We start from the raw sequence: 25200 nt of genomic DNA on the forward strand, positions 1-25200 counted from the left end.
GCGGGCGGCAGGAGAGGTCTGCGCGCCATGTGGGACCCTCCTCTGGTGGCCGGGAGCAGCCGGGGATCGAACCAGCGCCGTAGAGGCCGCGGGCAGGTTCGCAACCCAGCGCTCAACTGCTGCGCCACCCGGGAGGCCCAGGAATCAAGCTTTTTTGATTAGATTCTGGAACTATGTCTTAAATAAACCTATAAACCAGACTCAGAGGAATCTGGTTTTCTTAATGTTCTGTTTCTCAAATTTTTCTTTTCTTTCCTTTTCTTTTCTTTTTTTACATCACAAGACTTTGTCACTATTGAAAGTCTGAATTTTAAACAGATTCTTGAATTGAAGGATCATATCCATTAGCTCTTTCAACTTTGGCACCTATCTCATCCCCCGTAGCTTTTCCAGAATTACTACCTTCACCAGAAGCTCCATGTGTATTCCCAGTTCAAACTTGGGCTTCTTCAGCATTTTACTTTTCTAGTAAAAATATCATGGCAATATTGGCAAGCCTTTTTTGTGTTTTTCCCAGTGAATTAACTTACTGACCACTCCTTTCATGCCATTTGTCTGCAGCCCTTGGGTCATGGTTTCAATCTTCAAGATTTGGCTACATGTTGCCCTAAGCATAAGAGGTCTTCCAAATCTGAATGTTGTGTTTTTTAGTAAAACCAACACCGAACAGATGAAGCAATAACTGTCAGCAGACTTGACATTATCATGAGCTTCAATCATGGTCTGCCATTTTTTTTTAAAGATTTCTTTATTTTTGTATAAGAACTGAGGTACAGGCCAGATGCGCGGGAGGGTGAGAGGATTCACCAGAGACAGAGTGGGGAACAGAACAGGCAGACTGACAAATACACTGCTGAGGGGAGCAGCGGGTGAGACAGGAGAGGTCTACTCGCCATGTGGGATTCTCGCTGGCCGGGCCGGCCGGGATCAAACCCGCGCTGCAGAGGCTATGGACAGCTTCACAGTGCGGTGCTCAACTGCCTGCACTACCAGGGAGGCCCTGGTCTGCCTTTTTTGACCATGGAGCACATTTTATCTCGGGTAGGATCCATGCCATGAAAATTAGGCAGTTTTTGCTATGATTATCCTCAGTAACTACCATGAATTTTCTAAATGTGACTTCATCATTTTGAAGATCAGCAAGACTCACTTTAAATATATGACTCTTGAGGCCATGGATGTGGTTTGGTTCCTTTAGTTTTTGAGACTAGTGTTTTTCCAGTATTTCTTAGATTGAAAATTGCTGGTGCTTTCATATCATACCCCTCTTTCTTAGAAAATGGATCAACTACTTTGTTACTGGCTCCGTTTTTGCCACCTTTCATAAGGCGCTGATTTTATCTTCGCAGTACTCTTTTGAGTTAATTAGTAATAAAACCATTTTATACATCAAGAAGTTGTATGCCTTAGGTCAGGGTTCCTTGAAGCAGAACCTGAGTTGCTGGTTTTTGTGCAAGTGATTTATTGAAAGAGGGCTCCAGAGAGACCTGTAGACAAAGGAGGGAGCCAGGATTGGGGAGCAGTGGCTCCTGGATTAGCAATGGTGGCATTATGGACCACTGTGCTACTCAAAGAACCAGAAGGGGGCTTCTCAGGTTTTTCTACCAAAGTCTCTTATTGGCAGGAAAGATACACTTACCTTCTTATGAGGGATTATTCAAATTTTTTGCTGTAATCTCAGATTTGAAATTTCTAGAATGCCTTATCCTAAAAATCCATTTGAATTTTAAATTCTGTTCCAAAGTATATCTTTTTTAAAATACTGAGATAAAATTGACGTACAGTGAAATGCATAGATCAAAAGTATAGAATTTGTTAGCACTGACAGAACCATACTTTAAGAATATATACTTGCCTCCCTGGTGGCACAAGGGATTAAGCGCAGCACTATGAAGCTGTCCACAGCCTCTGCAGCATGAGTTCAATCCTCAGCTGGCCAGGGAGCAACCCACATGGTACAGCAGACCTCTTCTGTCTCATTTGCTGCTCCCCTCTGCAGTGTATTTCAGTCAGTCTGCCTGTTACCTTCCCCACTCTGTCTCTGGTGGATCCTCTCACCTGCCCTTCCTTCCCCTGTACCTCTGGCCTTTACCCCAGTTCTTGTATGCATAAATAAATAAATTAAAAAAAAGAATATATACTTGTATACTTGCCAGGAATATACTTACATGTTTTAGAGTAGTGTTTGAAATTATTTCCCATCATGAAAATTGATGCCTTAAGAATATTTTCCTATTTCATTTTGTGATTTCTATTTGATGGTGGCAGTGAACATGTTATAATTATTCCATTTTGAGTAATATGGGCTTCATCTATAGGATAACTATAAAATGTTAGCCATCTTATGAATTTTCTTTAGCTTAAGTCTAGCATTAACTGGAAGTTGGCTAATGCCCATTGTTTACCTAAACATCAAAGATTTCCAGTGCAAATTGAAAACAATATATTAAATCAAGCAACAGGTATAGGATCAGGAAATTAAAAATTCATTCTCATTCATTTTTATAGTAAGGCCTCATATATATATATATATGTATACACATGATATATATATTATATATAAAAAACATTTGATACTTTACTTTCCACTGAATCTCACTGAAAATCCACTTCTAGTGTTTCCTTGCCATTTCTTGAACTCTGCTTGAGACTAACTGAATGCTGCTTGATCTTTCTTTTCTTCCAGGTTCTTTCAGAGAGCATATATAAAAACTCCTTTTAAATAGAGAATAAGTTTTAGTTGTTGTGTCTACTGTGATACACAATACATTAAGCCTCCTAGATTAATTTTCGCTCTCCATACTGGTAGTGTAGGGAATATAAAGTTGAACAATGGGTGTTGACTAGATCCCGTGCTCAGGGAATGATTAGTAATGTTAAGAGAACTGATGATGGTAATTAATACTTAGAACTTTTTTATGTGATAGGCACAGTTCAACTCTAAGTCTATTGCATGCATTATCTGATTTTATCTTCACAATTTCTTGAATTAATTACTAATATGACCATTTTATACATGAAGTACCTGTATGCCTTAGGTCAGGGTTCCTTGAAGTAGAACCCAAGTTGCTGGTTTTTTGTGCAAGTGGTTTATTGAAAGAGGATCTCCAGAGAGACCTGTAGACAAAGGAGGGGAGCAGTGATCCCTGGATTAGCAGTGGTGTCATCACTAGTTAGAAGTACATATCCTTGGGCCTCACTTAGGAACCCTGAATCAGAAACTCAAGGAAATTGGGCAGAAGTCCATGGTTTTAGTCTTCTGGGTGATTCTGATTGATAGTAAATTTGAAAGTCACTGGAGTAGGGAATGAAACCAGGCAAAATCTGGATTTGTTAAAAATTTAGACTCAGAAGGATCCTTCAGGGAGTGTTGGAGTGTGAATTACACCATAAAGTTGCCAGTGGGAAGGGGTTCATGCCAGTAGTCCACATCAGACTGTGGGTGGGGTGGTTGCTCTGGGGAACACACAGGGAGGGTATCTTTTCCCAGAATCTCTGGAGAAGGTAGCTCTTATGTAGCTGTGAGCAGCTCTTGGGCAGCATCCACTGTCCTAGCAGCTGGCCAGTTATACTGGGCTAAAGGAGTTGTGGGTGGGGCATCCTGGCATCCTCTGTACTGAGGCATGGAAGTTCTGTAACCAGCTCCAAGTAGGCTTTGAACTTAGAAAATGTGATTCCAGAGTACATTTTCCTAACCATTAGCTATACTCTTTCCTGTGGTGACAATGATATTAAGAGTTAACAGGGGGGCCTCCCCGGTGGCGCAGCGGTTGAGCGCTGGGTTGCAAAGCTGCCCGCAGCCTCTGCAGCGCCGGTTCGATCCCCAGCTGCTTCCCGGCCACCGGAGGAGGGTCCCACATGGCACGCAGACCTCTCCTGCCGCCTGCTGCTCCCCTCAGCAGTGTACTTTGGTCCTTCTGCCTGCTCTGCTCCCTGCTCTGGCTCTGGTGAATTCTCTCACCCTCACGTGCTTCTGACTCTACCCAGTGCTTATATAAATAAATAAATAAATAAATAAATAAATAAATAAATCTTTAAAAAAAAAAAAAAGAGTTAGCGGGACATAAATGAACAAGGGACAGTTCAGAGGAGGGAATTGCTTCTGATTTGGGAAAACAGAAACTCCCATTAAAGGGGTATCACTTGATTTTGCCTTGAAGTAGGATAAGATATGGACTTGTAAAATCTTCAGAGGATTACTAGTTAGAAACAATAGCCTGAGAAAAGGCATAAAGTAGCTCACAAATGTGGATTTGTGTGTAGAAAACTATTCTTTTTTTTTGCTCTAATTTGGTTTATTGAAGAGTCTGAGAGAAGTCATTCACGATTTGAGGTCAGGTCATGGATATCCTTATATGCCAGGCAGGTGAAGATTTTTAATCTGGAAAGCAATGTAGTTGGAACAATATTTCAGAAAGATTAATATAACAGGCGTAGGAGGAGAAAACTGGGGAGAAGCAGAAGAATGAATGGAAGCAATGAGTGTACACGATAAACTAGGACCTGAATTTGGTTGTGGCAATTAAATGGGAAAAGAAGAATCTGATAGAAAAGATTCTACAGAAGGAGCAGAACAGGAGTTCAGGGAATAAATGAGAGAAAGCTTTTGAAGAAGCTGGATAAGAGGATGCTAGTCTTTTTACAGATGAATGGAGGCTCCCTGGTGGAGGGCACTTGAGAATGTCCGGAGAAATTGCAGTGCAGGTTTGGGAGTGTGGAGTTTGGCAAAGGGCATCCTATGTGTAGATATCAAGTAAGTAGCTGGAAATGTGGAACTAAAACTCAGAGATAGATATGTAGATTTTGAAGACTTCATTGTCAAGGCAATTATTGAAAGCCACAAGGACTGATAATAAAATTGTCAAGGGTGGCAATAGTAAGAGTGGGTCATTGTCAGTTAGGATTAAAATTATTGGTCTCTTAACTTCTTGTTCAGTTTTTTTTTTTTTATCCATTGACTTGCATGGCCTCCAAATGAAGAGTGAAGTTGTATTTTGCATGTTAAATTGAGAGAAAATTAAACCCTTTACGTTTTCTAATTCAGGGTAGGACATAGAGTGGGAAAATGGAAAAAAAAATCCTCTTGGAAAGCAAACATGTCTTTTCAGCTCTTCATAGGTAATAGCTTGACCTTTATCTCCTGCCTTTTTTTTTTCCCCCAAAAGAGGCAATTAAATAGTTCAGTTTAAAAATCTTTCTTTTTTGCTCTTGCTAGGGCTTAGGTTTGTAAATAAAAGACAAAAATGTCAGCCAAAATACTAAGTAAAGTCAACTAGGAAGTGAGAATAAGATTTCTTTCTGATAAGCCATAGGACTCAGATTTAGTTGTATTTCCAGTTGTTTCAGTTTAAATATGTATGTCAGTTACTTCAGGAAGAGATGTTGTAAATGCTGAGATTAATGGGGCTCTAGAACAGCTTCATGTACTGTATGTGGCACATTCTGCTTGTCCTAAGTCCAACTGTTAGTGATGTCAGAAATACTTCCTAAGATCGTTGCTTATTATTATGAAAAGAATGATTTTTGCAGGTCAGGAGTTTCTGGAATTTATACTTGGCCAAAAAGTGAAAGTAAATTTGTCTCCAGATTACGCCAGAACAAACCAGGTGAATATTTTGTTCTTCAAAAGTTGTAATGCTAGGGAACGTTAGACATTCCTGGCCTCCAGCCACTACATGCTTGTACTGTTCTAGTCATGACAATCAAAATGTCTCCGCAGAGGCAAAGTCACCTCTGCTGAGAACTACTGTGCTAAGTAACCTAAGCAGAACATGAAAGTCTGCATAGTCTATGATTCTGGGTAGTGTAACATGTGGAGTAAATGAAATTTTGCCGTTTAAGAAACCCATTCCTTGTGCTATGGTGGTGGGAGAACTACACGAAGGGAGAAATCAAATACTGTCCAAAAATTAATGATGATGTAAGGGAAAAGGAAAAAAAAAAGAAACCCATGCCTTGAATGCTTTAGACAGATTTTCCTGGTTATGTAGGCCCATTTCACATCCAAGTGTAATTTGATGCAACCAATTAGGGGAGCAACTTGTCAGTAACTAGCAAAAGTTGAGATATGCAGCCATTTCCTCCTCTGATTATACCCTACAAAAGTGTACAAACATCTGCAAAAGGGCAGGTGTACAAGTATATTAATGGGAGAATGGTTTTGCAATAGGGAAAGATAGAAACAACAACATGCACCACCAGTGGGAAACAGATAAAATTGTGATGTGTTCACATGATGGCATAAATATGAAGCCGTTAAAATGAAAGAAGTGAATTTACATGGATCAATCTCAAAGTTGATGGAAAAATCATAGAATCATTTTTCCTTAATGTCTTCTGTATAAAGGTATTAAAAAACACCCCAGATAATGGTACAACGTAAATTGTTTAGCTCAAATACTGACAATATCCACTCTGAGGAGGAAAGGATGAAGATGCATGGGAAAGGAAGAGAAAAATGAAGGACATCAATTTATTTGTATTGTTTCATTTATTGTTTTCTAAAAGGCCTGAAGTATATCAAAACATTAAATTTCAGTGGTAGGTTTATGCTGATTTTTAATCATTCTTTGCCTTTTATTTTTTCAAATTAAATATAAACAGCTTAGTATTTGACAGTGTAAATTGACATTCTTGAGTATGTCATAGGATATGTTGAATTGTAGTTTTTCACGAATCGTCTTTTAGTTGTATATTAAATTTTCAGTGACATGTTTGATGAAACAGTGCTGCGTGCTATTTCCTAGTCACATTGCCATGCACTGTCATGCTTTCATGATTCATTCTTGCACAAACGTGTAGATCTGGATTCTCACACGTTGAAATAAACGCAGCTGTGTTTATGTCAATGAGATTACATTCAAATAAACACACATGTGATCCCTTATGAGCGTGAACCCGTGAAACACTTGTTGATTTGGTTCTGAAATTGTGTGTTCAAATAAACACACTTGTTTTAAGGGAAGTTTCGCTTTACTGAAATGTTCATGCCTTGAACATGTGTTTTGTAGTAGACAGATGTGGACATAAGTGTCTTAAAAGAATCATAGTTCTTCAGAGTCTGTAATTGCTTTAGAGAAATAGAAAAGCAGGATTTATTTAATGGGATTTTAAAAATTTTAAATATGTTGGTAGTTGTCCTGTGTAATAAGATGAGATTTTTTAGTGTTGGAAACTACTTATTTAATCAGACTTGTAAATATGTGTCTTTACATTTCAAAGTTTAGAATGAAAATAAAGGAAAATTCCAAACCTGGGGGAGTGCTATTCATATATTTATATTTATATATATATATATTTTTTTTTTAAAGATTTATTTTTTTGTTTGTTTATTTGTTTATTTATACAAGCTCTGGGTACAGTCAGAAGCGCGGGAGGGTGAGAGAATTCACCAGAGCCAGAGCGGGGAGCTGAGCAGGCAGAAGGACCGAAGTACACTGCTGAGGGGAGCAGCGGGTGGCAGGAGAGGTCTGCGCGCCATGCAGGACCCTCCTCCGGTGTGGCCGCGGAGCAGCCGGGGATCGAACCGGCGCCGCAGAGGCTGCGGGCAGCTTCGCAACCCAGCGCTCAACCACTGTGCCACGGGGGAGGCCCTCACATTTATATTTCTGCTGAAATGAAAAGAAGTAAGTTAAGGTGCTTCAGCCATCTACAAAGTACTTTAGTAAGATAGTAATACAACCTACAAAGTAACAGTTTTTTGAGTTTATCTTTCCTTACCAAATGAACCACAAAACTATAGCAATCAGAGTTCTTTTTTACCCTCCACAATATGGGGACAGATTTTATGTGTGGTATTGTGCAAATATTTGGGAAGCAGACAAACCAATATCTGGTTTTGAGCTGAAATTCTGAAAGTTATTTTACTGTTGACGTGTGGTTCTTTGGTTTAGATGTCTTGTCAGCTCCACAAACCTGGAGTCTTTGACTTCTTGCTGTTGCATGGGAGAAGCTCATGATTTGGGTTGTAGTGGCAACTGTTAAAGGAGAGTGTCTTCAGACTTCAGACATTCTCTGAGTCTCTGTGGCCTTAGAGACCCCTCTCTGCCTTCTCAACACCCATGGAAATTTGCTCACCGCCTCTGTAAAGCTCAGTGGGGCTTTTAGCTCCATCTTTTGGGAACAAGACAGCTGTCTTCCCCATGGTCCCACAGTGAGTGCACACATCTCATCACAAAATATGCATGTTTGTATTGAATTCCTGTTTTCTGGTAAAATCCTGTTGGATTTGGCCTTTTAGGAACCTTAACCCTTTGCACTCCGAACCATTTTACGATATTTTGATTTAATTTCTTGTGCCATTTCAAGATAAAACTTCAGGGAAACATGCATGTCTCAAAAAGTTGCGTTGAAATAACCTCAATTCCCCGTAATCACAAATAAATTGCAATGTCCCCTAAGAGGGGACATCCGAGTGATATGCTAGAATTCCAATGTCCCCTGAGAGGGGAAAGCGGAGTGCAAAGGGTTAATCCAGGAATTTCAGAAATTTAAATATTATTCTGTGCATAAATTCACTAAATGTATTGAATTTTTTATAGAAAAAAGAAAATTTTTAAAAATTCTAAAAGGTAATGTTTCTGTTTCACAGGTAATATATGAATACATTTTTCTTTTTTTAAAAAAAGATTTATTTATTTATACTTTTTTTTTGTTCCTTTTACTATCGGGCTTTCTTTTCTTTTGTGGGTCTTTGTTTTTGAATGAGGTTTACCTTTTATAGACTCTATATATTATTCCTACATCTTGTTTATTAATATATATGGCAACTGTTTCTCACAGTGCAACTTCATTTATTGATAATGTCATCCCAGAATAAATCTAATCTTGTCTTATTTTTCTTAGTATTAATTTCTGAAGTTATTTTAATTTAAAACAAAAAGTATTTTAATTATTTGCTGGATTGCAAGTTTGAAAGGACATTATAAAAACGGACTTTTTGTCTATTTTGGTTGCTGCATATATTCAGTGCTTATAACAAGGTCTGGCACATATTACACACTCAATAAATGTGAATGAATGCTGAATGAATTCAAAAGATAAAAATACATTTCTTTTTTTTTTAAATTTATTTATTTATTTGTTTGTTTGTTCTGTTTATACATGCACTGGGTACAGTCAGAAGTGCGGGAGGGTGAGAGAATCCACCAGAGCCAGAGCGGGGAGAAGAGCAGGCAGAAGGACTGAAGCACACTGCTGAGGGGAGCAGCGGGCGGCAGGAGAGGTCTGTGCGCCATGTGGGACCCTCCTCCGGTGGCCGGGGAGCAGCCGGGGATTGAACCAGCGCCGCAGAGGCCGCGGTCAGCATCGCAACCCAGCGCTCAACCGCTGCGCCACCAGGGAGGCCCAAAAACACATTTCCTTTAGACTTTCATTCTCAGTTTTCATGTTCTGCTACCATCCCAGAACTCACAGACATACTATTTCTCATTTAGGTGTGTATTCTTTAGAAACCTTTCAGTACATTTACTTATGTAGATAAGACAAATCAGTCAATATTTCCTACTGTTTACAATACTTATCACCAAATTTTACAAATTTTCCAATCTGATGTGTAAGAAATGGTATGTTGCTGTAGTTTGAATATTTCAACAGTAATTTTCTATGAAGTAGAACTACCTGCTTATATACCTTTTACCTGTTTCACTGTGGGGCTTTCTTTTCATTTTAGAGTGTTGTTTTTGAATGAGCTCTGTGTGTGTGTGTGTGTGTGTGTGTGTAGTCAGTATATTCCTACATCTGGTATACTGGTATATTGGTGTATTAATAGAGATAACATTTCTCACAGTTGATTTTTCTTTTGTTTGTTTATGTTATCATTTTTCATGGGGATGCTCACCTTTTTTATGTGGTCAACTTTATCAGTCTTTGCTTTCTTATTCTTTCTTTTTGTATTTTAAGGCCTTTCCTCCCCTAATGTCATTGATACACTTCCTTGTCTATTTTCTTAAGTATACATCCATTTCATTCTTATGTTTAAACCTTAAAAATATCAATCCTAAGCAAGTGCTCAATGTTACAGGTATTATTTTTATTATCATTTGTGTTTTCCAAACCCAAAAGACATATGGTCTAAAACCTCCCTGGTGGCGCAAGGGGTTAAGCACAGCACTGTGAAGCTATCCCTACTACTTAAGAAAACAATGTTGATAAAGATATAAATTTCCTTCTCTATTTTGTTCAAAATGGAAGTTTGGTATCTTGTGGAAACTTTTGTGTTTTTCCCCAGGTAATTGTGAAGATTTTTGGTTTATCCTTATCACTCAAAATTTGTGTGCTATGTCTAAGTGTGTTGTTCTCGGTTATTCCATTTGGCACTCACTGACTCCTTTCAGTGTGAGACTTTATGCCTTCTGGAATCATATTTTCAATTATGTGAAATTCTGAAATACCCTGTTTTCAGATACTGCCTTTCTTCCACACACACACTCTCTGTGTTCTCATCTCTTGGAAATGCTAATAGAGGGATGGAAAATAGATCTGTCCTCTGCACCTCATAACTTTTTTCTCTCAGTTATCCCCCTTTTCTTGTATTCTGGGGAAATTATCATTCTTCAGTGCTATTCTTTTAGTGTTGTCCTAATATTCAGTCCTCTATTTCAGTAAGTACATTTTTTTATTTCCAAGCTTTCTACAGTTTCATTATCAGGATTTAGATTTCCAGGATTTAGATGCTTCTTTTATATATATCCAGATGATTTTGAAGAACATGTGAAATATAGGTCCAGTTATAAACATGTAGTATGTAGTAGACCTGAGTTCAGATCTTGTTTCACTACCATTTAATTGTATTATGACTGGCTTACTTGATGTCTCTGTTTAAGCTTCACTTTTTTAATTAGCAAAATTGTTATAAAAATGCCACTTTGGGGCCTCCCCGGTGACGCAGCGGTTGAGCGCTGGGTTGCGAAGCTGCCCGAAGCCTCTGCAGCGCCGGTTCGCACCCCTGCAGCTCTTCAGCCACTGAAGGAGGGTCCCACATGGCGCGCAGACCTCTCCTGCTGCCCGCTGCTCCCCTCAGCAGTGTACTTCGGTTCTTCTGCCTGTTCTGCTCCCTGCTCTCACTCTGGTGAATTTTCTCACCCTCCTGAGCTTCTGACTGTACCCAGTGCTTGCATAAATAAATAAATAAATATTTAAAAAAAAAAAGCCACTTTGCTATAGTGTTGTGGGGATGAAATTCCCACAACATTAACAAACTTGTTATATATGATAACCAGCAACTTTACAGGATTACTTCAACTGTTACTAATTTAATTCAGCAATTTCCTTACTGTAGTCATAAAAAAAATGATATTTTACTCTTCTGAAAGCAAGTGATCATGCTGCTGTAGTTGTTGAAATTCATTGGAGAAACAAATCTTTCATCACGGGTTCTCCTACTGGCTTCTCAAACTTGAAAATCAACAGATTTTCTTTAAGATTTATTTTATTATGCATATAAAAACTCGGATACAGACCAGAGGTGTAGCGGCTGGTGGGAGGATTCACCAGAGACAGAGTGGGGAACAGAATAGGAGGATTGACTGGTAAGACAGGAGAGGTTTGCTGTACCATGGGGGTTAGCTCACTACTGGCGGGGGCGGGGGGTTGATCAAACTCGTGCTGCAGTGGCTGCCTGTTGCTTCATGGTTCTGTGACTTAACTCCTTGCACCACCAGGGAGGCTCTGAAAATCAACAGATTTTCAAGAGAGGTATGTTTGGCCTACCCTTGATTGTGTTTCTTAGAGTAATTTCTTTTTCAAATGTTTTTCCCTGGTCAGTGTTTAGTCCCTGTTTGTGTGCCTGAGTGTGCAAATCATTAAATCCATTGGGGGTTCACTACCTGGGCAGGATATACCATTGGTGCAGGTTCTCTCCTGCTTGCCATTGACTGTGCAGAGCATTGACTCTTTCTGAAAGGAAAAGTTACCTATTTTGTGAAGGAATCACTTAGCAACATAATATGAAAGGGTAAACAGGGGTTTGGGAAAATTATATCATGCTAGACTGAGACTGAAAATATTACCCATAAAACACCCTCCCTTCTTCAGGGCACTTAGGATGGTATAGTTATTCCTGAATAGAACCTCACGTGCTGGTGACCTCTTCTGAAACTCAGTGTCTCCAGAGCTTTTTGTATGTGCAATATTCAGATTTTTTTTTTTAAACATTTATTTATTTATACAAGCACTGGATACAGTCAGAAGCGTGGGAGGGTGAGAGAATTCACCAGAGCCAGAGCTGGGAACACAGCAGGCAGGTTTACTGAAATACACTGCTGAGGAGAGCAGCTGGCTCGGCAGGAGAGGTCTGCGCGCCATGTGGGACCTTCATCCGGTGGCCGGGGATCGAACTGGCGCTGCAGAGGCTGCAGGCAGCTTTGCAGCCCAGCACTCAACTGCTGCACCACCAGGGGAGGCCCCAGATGGTTCTTTCTTATCAAAAATTCCTAGAGAAGGGATTTGTGGCAGTTACTAATTTTTTTTTAAATAAGAGAAAATACATTAAAACTCATTTAATAAATTATCTGGAGACAACCCAAGCTGAACAGAGGGCTGTTTAACTGGAATTGTTATTCCTTATGGAATCCCAAAATTTCTGAGATACATTGGAGATAGCTAAATGTAATTACATGTTAGTCTTTTATCTAAATATTTTATAATTTCAAGTAAACTGTCAATATATTAACTTCTTTCTCTCTAACCTCTTCCCATCAGTATGTTTGCAAGTTCTTTTCAAGAAAAGGTTAAAATTACCATCAATATGGTATAATTATTTCAGTGTCTGATGTAGAAATGTGTAAATAGGCTGATCTTAAAAAGTACCTTTTAAATTATCAACCATTCAAATAAAAGATTATATCTATTGAAATATGACTAAGAAATCTACTCTTCTGGAAATCCTTCCTGATATCTCTATTTTACTTCTTATATTAAGAGGACCATTTTAAAGACTACAAAGCAAAAATGTCTGTTAAGTTATCTTACAGAAATTTGTACCATTTGACCACCTTCATCCAATTCCCTCACTCAATACATTTTTGACATAAATTTTTGTTAAATGAGCTACTGTGTTTTAGTTTTTGTCTTCAAAAGAAGCTGGTGTATTTACTACCAGTGTACCAATACCTGTGTTTACTGGCTTATTTAAAAATTTTAAGTAAATTTGCAATTCATGTATTAATTTTTAATGTTACCTAAATAAGTAATAAACAGATTAACCAAATAAAAACAATGAAAAGATTCTATTCCATTTTACACCCTTTCACTGGAATAAGATCATAATTAACAACCTACATTAATGCAACTGTTTTTCAACATTTCAAAATTGTGATCCTTTAATATATGCATAGATTAAATTCAAACAGCAAAAAGAATCAAATTATGATAAATGGAGGTGAAATGTTTTCCATGAATTCTTGAAGATTTAGTCAAATCACCTGGTATCTTTGTGTAAACTTAAAATTTCTTGAGGTGTAAATAATGACTATATATAGTGTTTGTGAAAATATTGCTTTGGTTTTAAAAATGAAAATACAGATAAAACATTTAGTTTTATTAACTGTTTTCAGTGGATTTTAGAGGAAATACAGTTTTAGTTTTCTGATACCACTCTAATTGAAAATCTCTTCATTGTTTTCTTAAGTAGTAGGGATAGCTTCACAGTGCTGTGCTTAACCCCTTGCGCCACCAGGGAGGTTTTAGACCATATGTCTTTTGGGTTTGGAAAACACAAATGATAATAAAAATAATACCTGTAACATTGAGCACTTGCTTAGGATTGATTTCTCATTCTTTAAAAAAACCGTAGTAAGAATTACAAACATTGCATCCCTATTATGTAAATAAGAAAATTGAGACCCCAAAAGGTTAAGTAACTTGTCCATGATCACATAGCTAGAAATAGAATACTCCTGATTCTAACCCAGCATTGTCTTACTCCAAGATAACATTGAGTTAAGTGATATTTGGGTACAGGTTCTTTCACCTTTGCAATGTAACAGTTTTACACTTATCTTTCAGAAAATGTAATTTTGAGTGTATATTTATCTTTATTATCTATTAAAGTTTAATCTTTTCTTTGGAAAAATGAGGATAAAGGATCATGTCATACATATTTTGGCACTTCTTACACCTAGCACAGTGTCATGCATAATAATCACTCTAATTATTTGTTGAAATGAATAAAGGAAACTCCTCATTAGGAACTTCATGAATAAAAATGGGTAAAAGGTATGTAACAATATTTAAAAATCCAGCTTTTAAGTTTAATGTGGTTTAGAAATGAAACTGAATACAGAAAAATATCTCTAGATCCCTTGCTGTGTTGTCCTTCCACATTACAAAAATATAAACTTATTTTTCAGGAGGAATTACATAAGGCTGTAGAGGGCAGTATAAGCCAACTCAAGTGGACTTTTGGAGTTGGTGAGGTACTGTGCTAGCTGCTAGTGTCTGAATACCCAGGTTTTGACACTCTGGGTATAGAACTGTCTCAGGCTTAAGATTAGAGGAGGAATGAAAAGTGTTATAGAACCAAAGAAATGCATAAGCCTACAAAGAAGTTGGCAATTAAATACTGTTTCTACCTTTTTAGCCTTAGTGGCAAAACTGGGACTATTATCTGGATAATCTTGGCCTAAAAAACACTTTTGTCTCGATGAACTTGATGATAAAATATATTGTAAAGACTTTTCTCTTTAGGTGTCTAATTTTTTTTTTTTTTAATTTCTAATGACTTCATCATTTGTATTCCTTTTTTTTTTTTTTTAAGATTTATTTATTTATTTATTTATACAAGCACTGGGTACAGTCAGAAGCACGGGAGGGTGAGAGAATTCACCAGAGCCAGAGCGGAGAACAGAATAGGCAGAGTGATGATGAACACTGCTGAGGGGAGCAGCGGGCGGCAGGAGAGGTCTGCGCGCCATGTGGGACCCTTGCCGGGTGGCCGGGGATTGAACCGGCGCTGCAGAGGCTGCGGGCAGCTTCGCAGCCCAGCGCTCAACCGCTGCGCCACTGGGGAGGCCCCTAGGTGTCTAATTTTTATACAACTTCAGTTAAAAGTAGTAAGCTACTCAGTTATCCTCTCCATTTTGTCCATTCCCTTTTACTACTTCATGAAGGTATAGACTGTTTAGTTGTATATGAAATTATGAGCCATATGAGGTCTAAAAAATACTTAGTATCTGTTCATACTTACTTAGCATTCCTTCATTCTGTAGCCAGTATTTATGAACAGTTTAATTATCCAGGGTTTGCTTGATACCACTTTTCTGGTGAATAAGATATATATTAGACTATATTTTACAGTGAATGGCAAAGGTTTGTTTTAAGGGGGACAAAACTTACCAACTTACAGATAATTCATTTTCTGGTAGAATTTACCATCAGTCGTGCCCCATACTGACCATCTGACTTGGATGGCTCTCTATAATAGAAGTAACATACAGAATTATGCAAGTTATAATAATTCTTATTGAAATACCACATCCACCAATTTCTTTTAGGTTTGTGGTTTTGACTTTGTGTAAGTACAGTTTCCATGGCCGAACATTTTGTAAATAAAAATATTTCTAATATTATCTGTAGATATAATAGTGGTCATTTTACTAATTTCTTTCTTTTTTTTTTTTTTAAAAGATTTATTTATGCATACAGGAGCTAGGGTACAAGGCCAGAGGTGTGGGGCGGTGAGAGGATTCACCAGAGACAGAGTGGGGAGCAGAACAGGCAGAGATTGACGGAAGTACACTGCTGACGGGAGCAGTGGGCGCATCAGGAGAGGTCTGCTGCTCAATGTGGGTTTCTCCCTGGCTGGCCAGGAATTGAACTGGTGCTGCAGTGGCTGCAGATAGCTTCATAGGCTGTGTCTCAACCCTTGCACCACCAGGGAGGCCCATTTTACTAATTTCACTTAATTATGTTTAATTTAAATCATTTTCATAGGTATATAGTATCTAGTAATATTATATCCCTGGAATTTTAATAAAAACGAAAAGGCAAGTTTTCTAAATGTAGGTAAGTGAAACATTTATGCCAGAATTATAGGAGTGCTGACTTCAAGAGAGCTTGTTTGACAATTTAAAATGTGATGAGAACCAAGTAATACAATGTTAGTTCAGAAAAAGAAGAATAAAAACAAAAACACCAAATGTTGTATGTATTAATATCATCCATACTCTTGATTTCTATAGCAACACATTGATAGAGTGGAGTTGCCATTGTTATCTTTGCAGATGTAGGGAAACTGAGGCTCAGGCAGATATGCTGAAGTTGAGGTGACTGGTAAATCAACAGTGCTACATACAAGTGGAATCCAGTCCATGTATGGGGTTTGCTTAGAATTAATGGCTATTTTATTGGCAGTTGGAATCCAGTCCCATGTGTGGGGTGTGCTTAGAATTAAGTGGCTATGTTATGATTTTGTTGGCACAAACATAAGTGATTGCTTCGATATATTTAAGAATCAAAATGCTACCTCTATTTTGTTGAGTGAATAACTGATTTTTTAAAAACCGGAGAATGTGTTATTGGAAAGTCTTAATAGCAGTTTATGTTTTCAACTTATTAACCTTACTAATTGAGTAATCGACTGATATTGGAGCAGTTTTTAGTTTTCTTTTACTTTAGCAGTCTTTTCTACTTGTTTGATTTAAGGTGAACTTAAATTTGTTGGTGTTTTTCATACATATAAAGGCCAATATATCAGGATTTATAGAATTTTGAACAAGAGTGTGTTAGTAGGATGAATTGTGAGCTGGATAAATTTGTGATGCAAGTTTGTTTTCTGACATTCAGTATTATTTAAGTACAATCAGTATTCCGAAGATTGATGTATCATCTATCTGTGTAGCTATTTTCACCTTCTGAGTTTTTTTTTTTTTAATTTTTTTTTTTATAGAGGCATGTTTATTTATTTATTTGTTTGTTTTGTTTTTTGTTTATACATGCACTGGGTACAGTCAGAAGCGCGGGAGGGTGAGAGAATTCACCAGAGCCAGAGCAGGGAGCAGAGCAGGCAGAAGGACCTAAGTACACTGCTGAGGGGAGCAGCGGGCCGCAGGAGAGGTCTGCGCGCCATGTGGGACCCTCCTCCAGTGGCTGGGGAGCAGCTGGGGATCGAACTGGCGCCGCAGAGGCTGCAGGCAGGTTCGCAACCCAGCGCTCAACCACTGCGCCACCGGGAGGCCCCTCACCTTCTGAGTTTTATGTTTGTTAGTATTAGGGTCTGGTATTTTTTTTTTAGATATATTTATTTATTTATACAAGCACTGGGGTACAGTCAAAAGCGCAAGAGGGTGAGAGAATTCACCAGAGCCAGAATGGAGAGCAGATCAGGCAGACTGACGAAGTGCACTGCTGAGGGGAGCAGCGGGCGGCAGGAGAGGTCTGCGTGCCATGTGGGACCCTCGCCCAGCGGCCTGGGATCGAACCAGCGCTGCAGAGGCTGTGGGCAGCTTCGCAACTGAGTGCTCAACCACTGCGTCACCGGGGAGGCCCAGGGCCTGGTATTTTTGACTAAAGGTACTGAGTAGTATTTATGTTAAGATTTTTTGCCTCCCAAATCTTTATATAGAAAATCAATTACAAGAAGAAATTTATGTTTTTACTGCACCTCTGAAAGGCACATAAAATTTGTTGCCTTAAGTCTTATTAATTAATACTAGAAAGACTCCCCGATACACCTGTTGGTTACTAAGTCAGAGGGGGTGGACCTGTGTATGATACTGATGGTGTGAGCGTGAACTACACAGTTTAATTCACCTAGCAAGTTAGTGCACATTTTTTTTTTAAAGATTTATTTATTTATTTATACATACAAGCACTGGGTACAGTCAGAACCGCGGGAGGGTGAGAGAATTCACCAGAGCCAGAGCGGGAGGCAGAGCAGGCAGAAGGACCGAAGTACACTGCTGAGGGGAGCAGCGGGCGGCAGGAGAGGTCTGCACGCCATGTGGGACTCTCCTCCGGTGGCCGGGGAGCAGCCTGGGATTGAACCTCCGCTGCAGAGGCCGCGTGCAGCTTCGCAACCCAGTGCTCAACCGCTGTGCCACCAGGGAGGCCCAGTGCACATTTGGTTTTAAATTTGGTCTTATTTGTCAAAATGTTTCCAAGGAGGAAACAGTATTACAGAGTATAGAATAGAATATAAAGATACTCTGCTTTTGTTTTTCTGGGAGAAGAATTTGAGATTTACTTTAACTGTGTGTGACTTGGGGCACGTTATTGAAACTCTAAATCTCAGTTTTTTCTTATTTAAAATGGGGCAGTAATAGTACCTGTCTCATTGAGTTATGAAAGGAATCGAGATATATGTAATATGTAAATAGCTCCTATATTTCTTGGCACATGGTATTTTTTAAGTAATTGACAGTAATAGCAATAGTTCTTGTTGCTACAATAAACTTAAATGAAAAGTAATCCATGCTTAAAGAATGGGTAAGAAAGATCAAATAAGTGAGCTTGGCCCCTGGTTGACCAGGATGATTCTACCTGAGAGGTCTGGTAAGACATGGTGTTCTTTACCCTGAGAAATTAAGGTTTTCAAAGATATACCAATGAGGTGCAAAGTAGGAGTTAAAAAAAAAAAAACAACTCAGGATAACTTTAGTTTTTATTTGCCACATTGGTGTTAACATTCACCATTTTAAAATGCTTTTAGGTAAAGTGCTTTTCCCCCCTTGTTTTCTTGCCTAAGTAATTCAAGTTTTCAATACTAATCTGTTTGTTATGAATTGCTATGAAGTTATAATTTCTTTGAATGTTCTCCCCAAACAGTTGAATGACAAAATTCCTGCTGTTGCTCAATTTAAAAGAATCAGCTCTTCTTTAAGATAAACAGTATCTAGAAGCGTGGCCAGGTACATTCACTGTACTGTAAGAGGGGGTGGGGGGGAGCAGTCAGGAAGCATGTAGGTGGGAAGGGTTTCCTGTTTCCAGGCAACAGCGAGGAGCTACAGAGGGAAAGCAACTTGAATATAAATTCATTGAGGAGAGGACATTTTACCACACTGCCTTCTAGCCGGTGGGGACACAGACAATTTTGGAAGAAGAGGGTAGAGTTGAAACTTCATTTGTCAATGGGTAAAGTTATTGGAAACCTATTGTATTTCTCCTCAGGTTTTGTGCGCAAACACACAAAAAAATCACATGTACTAGTGGCCAGTTTAGAATTTTATAGTATTTTGAAAATAGTAGCAACTGCATTTGCCTCCTTTCTCATTTTCCAGAAGCATGGGGCTTTATGTAGCTTCATTTTCCTGTCTGTTTCCTGAGAGAGCAGAGGGGCACTTGGCTCTTTCCCCATCTGCCTCCATCTGCAGGAAGGAGGGAGCACAGCCCACTCTGTTTACAGCGAGGTTCTGCTTCCTCTTGAAGCCAGCCTTGAGGTTCACTGTGGGCAGAGGAGAGAAGATGACTGTTCCCGGGGCCAGGGAGAGTGTGGGCTGGTCACCTGCTTGTGCCCTGTTCCCCATCTAGTGAAATGCAGGAGAGTGATGGCTTGCCAAGAGTGGATTCACAAGGCATTTGCAGGAGGCAGCTACCTGATCCTGATGGGTTAAGATCTTGAGACTTTTGGATTATTAAGAAAGGTAGTGGTTTAAATATTGGTCCCCAAAGATTTTGTCACTGATGCAGTAACTCTCATTTTCTCCTCCAGCCCTGGAGTGGTAGTTGTCAAGTTATGGATTGGTAAAAAACCAGAGAAGCACTGTACATGCTGAGAAGAGTTATCTGTATAGAATGCATGCCTTCCCTTTTCTCAGTCAGCTTCATATTGTATTTCCTCTAGACTTGTTGAGGTGAGCTGCTTTCCTTTTAACATCTTCTTTTTACTGTTTCATTATATTGGTTTTGTTAAATGGTTTTTTTGAAATCAAAGTTAGGTGATAGGTTTCATAAAGGGGGTGAGTAAGCACCCTGGGATATCATGCACTGAGATTTGTCCCCTGCTCAGACTAGAGCAGGTGCTGTTGTCGAAGGTGGGTTGTGTGCTGGACGAGTTGTGTGCTCAATCTGGAACCTTTGTAACCAACTTGTTCCGGAACCTTAGTTACCTTACACCCACTAGTGAGTAGCAGGGTCACGGAAAGAACTGCCCAGATGCTTAAGCAAACATGAAGGGTCCAAGCTTTATATTGGTTCTCCCTCTTCCCATGTATCTAAGGATGAATCACCCCCTGAAGAGTCTAATCTGTCTCCTTATTGTCCTGTCTGGAAGGGTCACATTATTTAAGTGTAACTCTGGAGAGCCTGGCAGGTCTTTTCAAACAAATGTTGATGGATGCCCTGCAGTCCCTCCCATACTAACAGATTTCTTTATGCTTCTTTTTACATAGACACTTAACCTAGGTTGAGAGTGTCTCTTTTTATGAACAGAGAGAAGAAATTAAAGTTTAATCCTTACAGTCTGTTCACTTTGGGTAGCTGGATTTTAGTCAGATGTGGAGTTATATCCTCTTTTTGCCTTCATTCTGTGCGTGTATTCTCAGCGTCCTGTGGGACATTAAAAAAGAACCTATTGTGGATTGAGTATCTTTTTGTTTTACTATCATTTTCTATGCAAGTAAGTTTTCTCAAATCTAGTTTTAAGAATACAAGGTGGCATGCCTCCCTGGTGGTACAAGGGGTTAAGCACAGCACTATGAAGCGATCCCCATCCTCTGCAGCACCAGTTCTATCCCCCCAGCTGGCCAGGGAGCTACCCACATGGCACAGCAGACCTCTTCTGACTCGCCCGTGGCTCCCCTCAGCAGTGTACTTCAGTCAATCCACTTATTCTGTTCTCCACTGTGCCTCTGGTGAATCCCCTCACCCCCCACACTTCTGGCCTACATCCCAGTTCTTGTATGCATAAATAAATAAAAATAATAAATCTTAAAAAAATAAGGTGGCAAGTTCTGGGTATTTTTAAATTATATAAGTGCATACATATTTATGGCAGTGGATACCCTCTCCCCCACCATTTTGGATTGTATTTGAGAAGCTCATTTTAAATCAGTGTAGATTTTTCAAAACCAGTTATCTTTTACCTAAAATATGAGTTAAACTTATGGTGTAATAAAGACAGTTAATTGGATCTAATTCATGTTAACAACTTGACATCAGTTACAGAATCAAATCTCAGATACAGGAAATTATGAAGGATTGTTACAAAAGTAGACTATGCATCATGCCTTTTTAAAATGAAAAAATAGTTTACTTATTATTTTTTCTGTTTTATTGAATTTTTAAGACTTTGCTTATGTTGTGCTAGCATTTTATAGGTCTTGAATCCAGGGTTTTTTGGTTAATTTTTCCCCCTTATTTTTACTATCTCCCTATTTCTTTGAATGTTCAGTATTGTTATCTTGTACATGTTTATATGATAATGTATTTTTTTTTTATAACTGATTACCCTCAGGATCATCCAGAATGCTTTTGTTTATGTTTTTTTTTTTTAAGATTTATTTATTTATACAAGCACTGGGTACAATCAGAAGCACGGGAGGGTGAGAGAATTCACCAGAGCCAGAGCGGGGAGCAGAGCAGGCAGAGGGACCAAGGTACCCTGCTGAGGGGAGCAGCGGGCTGCAGGGGAGGTCTGCATGCCATGTGGAGCCCTCCTCCAGTGGCCAGGGAGCAAACCGGTGCTGCAGGGGCCGCAGGCAGCCTCGCAACCCAGCGCTCAACCGCTGCGCCACCAGGGAGGCCCTATGATAATGTATGTTAACACTGTGTTTTATTTTACCTAAAAGGTAAGATTTTGATGTAGGATAAGACAGTGTTCATTTATGAATTGATTCAGTTAGTCACACTTAACTTTAGTTGAATTCTTAATTAGGTAAGTATTTACCAAAAATATGATTGATATAATAGATGTGCTCACATGAAAAATACCCTATGGTTTTTAAATAGTAAATGGTCAATATTTTAATTAAAATATTAATTTTGTGATTTCAGTCTTTTGTGATTATGCAAACAAATGTTTAAAACTGAAAGATCTAAAGTGTAACTGGCATCTGGTCTGAAGCAAACTTTTTCAGTTGTTAATCATAGATAATTGTTGAATGAGTTTTGTTATATATATTCAGCTAGGAGCAAATTCAAATCAGCCTTCTAATTTTTCATAGGCGATTTGCCTTAAAATACCTTTAATCATACTTTTCATGTATTGAACTTTCACAAAGTGTCTACTCTTAAGTTCAGAAGTTTAGGGTGGGTAAGAGAAATGTAAGACCTTTTACCCTGCATTCTAGGAAAAGAATAGCCTTTTCCCCATTTCTTTTTTTGGTGATGCAATCTCTTGCAGAATTCCTAAACTTGGGTATTCCCCTCCTGTGATCCTTTATTCTGTGCCTTGCTCTTACCAAGTATGAAGTAAAGGAACTGTATTTTCTTCATTCTTGTGTCATCCAGGGCCTGCAATGCTTTGCACATACTAGACAGATAATAATTGTGGAATTAAGCAGAGATTTTTAAAAAGTAGCTTTGAGAATGGAATTATATGCCACGTTATAATTAGTGGTTTCCTAATTGGTCTCCTCTGCTATGGGCATGAGCTGATGTTCAGTTTTTGTATGTTGCATATATACCTGATATTTAATACCCTTGAGTTGGCTGTTTCTTTTACTTTGCAAGCAGAATTTAAAATAAAATTAATTGATGTGTATACATAAAGAATAAAATTTATCAGCAGCAAGGCAGAATTGTAAAATTTATTGAATCTAATTCTTAATCAGGCATTGTATCATGTGTGGAATAGTTGATATTTTTCAGAAAGAATTACTCTTCATGGTGTGTCATTATAATTATTAACATGTTTTTAATAGGAACTTTAATAGAATTTAGATTTTATCAATTTGTATACAGTATTGCTACATCTGTAGTGGCATCTGTGTAAAACATGTTTATTTTATGTTTACTTAGTGCGATATTTATATTGAGCCAAAATATTTCTTTTTTGAAAAAAGAAAAAGAACTTTAAAAAAAGTCTTTATTTTAAAGACTTAGGAGAAGAATCATTTTTTCTTAGCTTGCAGGTCATCAGGTATTTTGGTAAACTTTCTGTTCAACAAAATACATTTACTTAGTAGAAATATTTTTAAAGCACTTCCATTAGAAACCAACTATTTAGCAAAACAGTTGCGTCTTTTTGATAGTATTTGGCAGAAATTTGTGCAGTTTTACCTTAAGAATTTTCACCACTCATGGCATATCTGGAAACTATATATGTATATTTTTTAAAGATTTATTTGTTTGTTTGTTTGTTTATACATACAAGCACTGGGTACAGTCAGAAGCGTGGGAGGGTGAGAGAATTCACCAGAGCCAGAGCGGGGAGCAGAACAGGCAGACTGATGAAATACACTGCTGAGGGGAGCAGCGGGCACGGCAGGAGAGGTCTGTGTGCCATGCGGGACCCTCCCCCGGTGGCCAGGGAGCAGCCAGGGATTGAACCGGCGCCACAGAGGCGGCAGGCAGCTTTGCAACCCATCGCTCAACCGCTGCGCCATCGGGGAGGCCCTGGAAACTATATTTTTGTTTTTGCTTTTTTTCCTGGAATTCTCCTCTTTATTTTTAAGTCATGTTGTATTTAGTGTTTTTTTTTTTTTTTGGGTTAAAGATTTATTTATTTATACAAGCACTGGGTACAGTCAGAAGTGCAGGAGGGTGAGAGAATTCAGCAGAGCCAAAGCGGGGAACAGAACAGGCAGACTGATGAAATACACTGCTGAGGGGAGCAGCGGTCGCTGCAGGAGAGGTCTGCGCGCCATGTGGATCCCCGGCGGTCGGGGGCAGAGGCTGCGGGCAGCTTTGCAGCCCAGCGCTCAACCTCTGCGCCACCAGGGGAGGCCCTGTATTTAGTTTTATCTTGTATCCAATGTTTATAAAAATAAGATGAAATATGTGTGTGTGTGTGTATACACACACAACTGTTTTTAATATAGACACACATATATATACACATATACATACATACATACATACATATGTATTTTAACATTGAAAGATTATTTTAGCCTGCCAGCTAAGTAGCCATCTTTGAAAACCCACAGCTTCCCAAATGCCAAATAATTAATACTAATTTTAGCACAACTTCTAGACATAAATTGCAACAAAGAAGAGTTCTTTCTTTATGTTTTTTGTTCCCTTGTTTTTTTTTTTTTTTTTTTTTTTTTAAGATATGAGTGGAGAACAGTTTTTTCCCTTGCTAGGGTCTTACTCATAATATATTAGTATAAGTATTATTGTCTTTCTAGCATTTTCCTACTGTAAAGCTGTTGGCATGTAAATTGTGCAGTACTTTCTATGCTAATGTTTTTTCTGGGATTATAGTGTACCAGTATAATGCTTACAAATTTAAGTTATAAAACTTTTTTTAAGCAATTTGAATAGTTGTAACTTTAAAAAATTTTAACTTTGGATTGTAAACTTTATGCTGATATGTTTTCCTTGCCTTGTTAAATAATGATGTAATGTGGGCTGTGAAGGTATGTGTGTGCTTTGCTTCCATATAAATGCTGTGTGGCTGTTCTTTAGAGAATGATCTCTGCTTCAATATTTTTTTCTATTCCCTTTTTCTTACCTCACTTCCTTTATTGCTCTTCTCAAGGCTTAGTAGCCTAGTTATATAATTTGCTAATATTAGATAATGAAGTGTATTGTAGCAGTGATCAAAGTAAAAATGTGGTGTGAAGTTTACAGGCCTATCTTAAATATATGGGATTTGTTGAGTATTAAAAAATAAATCTTGCCTATTCAGGGGACTTACATATTTTTTATATTTACAGTCTGTATTTTTCCTCTCTTGATTTTTCACGTTATTTCTGTTTCCTAATCCCCCCGCTCCCCACCATTCCTTATATCTCTTTGACCCTTTCTCCTTAGAAGCCTCACTTTATTATTGCCTGATAGTTCTTTAATCTTGCTTTGGTGAGTTGTCAACTATGTAAAGTTATAGTTTTTGTTTTCGTCATTCTGAATGTTTTACTAAGCATAAGTCCCTTGAATTTTTTTCCATGTTGCTGTAAATGACAACATTTTGTCTTTCCTTATGGCCAAAAAATTATTCCATTGCTGGACATACCATCTCTTCTTGACCCAGTTCTCTGTCAGTGGCCATATATATAGGTTATTTTCATGTCCTAGTTATTGTAAATAGTGATACAATAAACACTCTATAATCATACCATTTCTTGAGTTGATGGTTTAATGTTCCTTGGATAGATGCCC

General features: G+C 38.4%; 1 pseudogene across 1 annotated transcript in view; it reads right to left on the reverse strand.

Moving 5' to 3' along the window:
* Positions 1-310: 310 nt before the first annotated feature.
* LOC311170264 (small ribosomal subunit protein eS1-like) overlaps positions 311-25200 on the reverse strand; it is a 65260-nt pseudogene continuing 40370 nt past the window's right edge. The window contains exons 3-4 of the transcript in view: positions 1020-1331; positions 311-729 (exon numbers count right to left, since the gene is read on the reverse strand). The product of the transcript in view is annotated as a small ribosomal subunit protein eS1-like (transcript). The remainder of the gene's footprint in view (positions 730-1019; positions 1332-25200) is intronic.

This window comes from Talpa europaea (assembly GCF_964194135.1).
Source record: "Talpa europaea genome assembly, chromosome: 4".
Taxonomy (NCBI): Eukaryota; Metazoa; Chordata; class Mammalia; order Eulipotyphla; family Talpidae; genus Talpa; species Talpa europaea.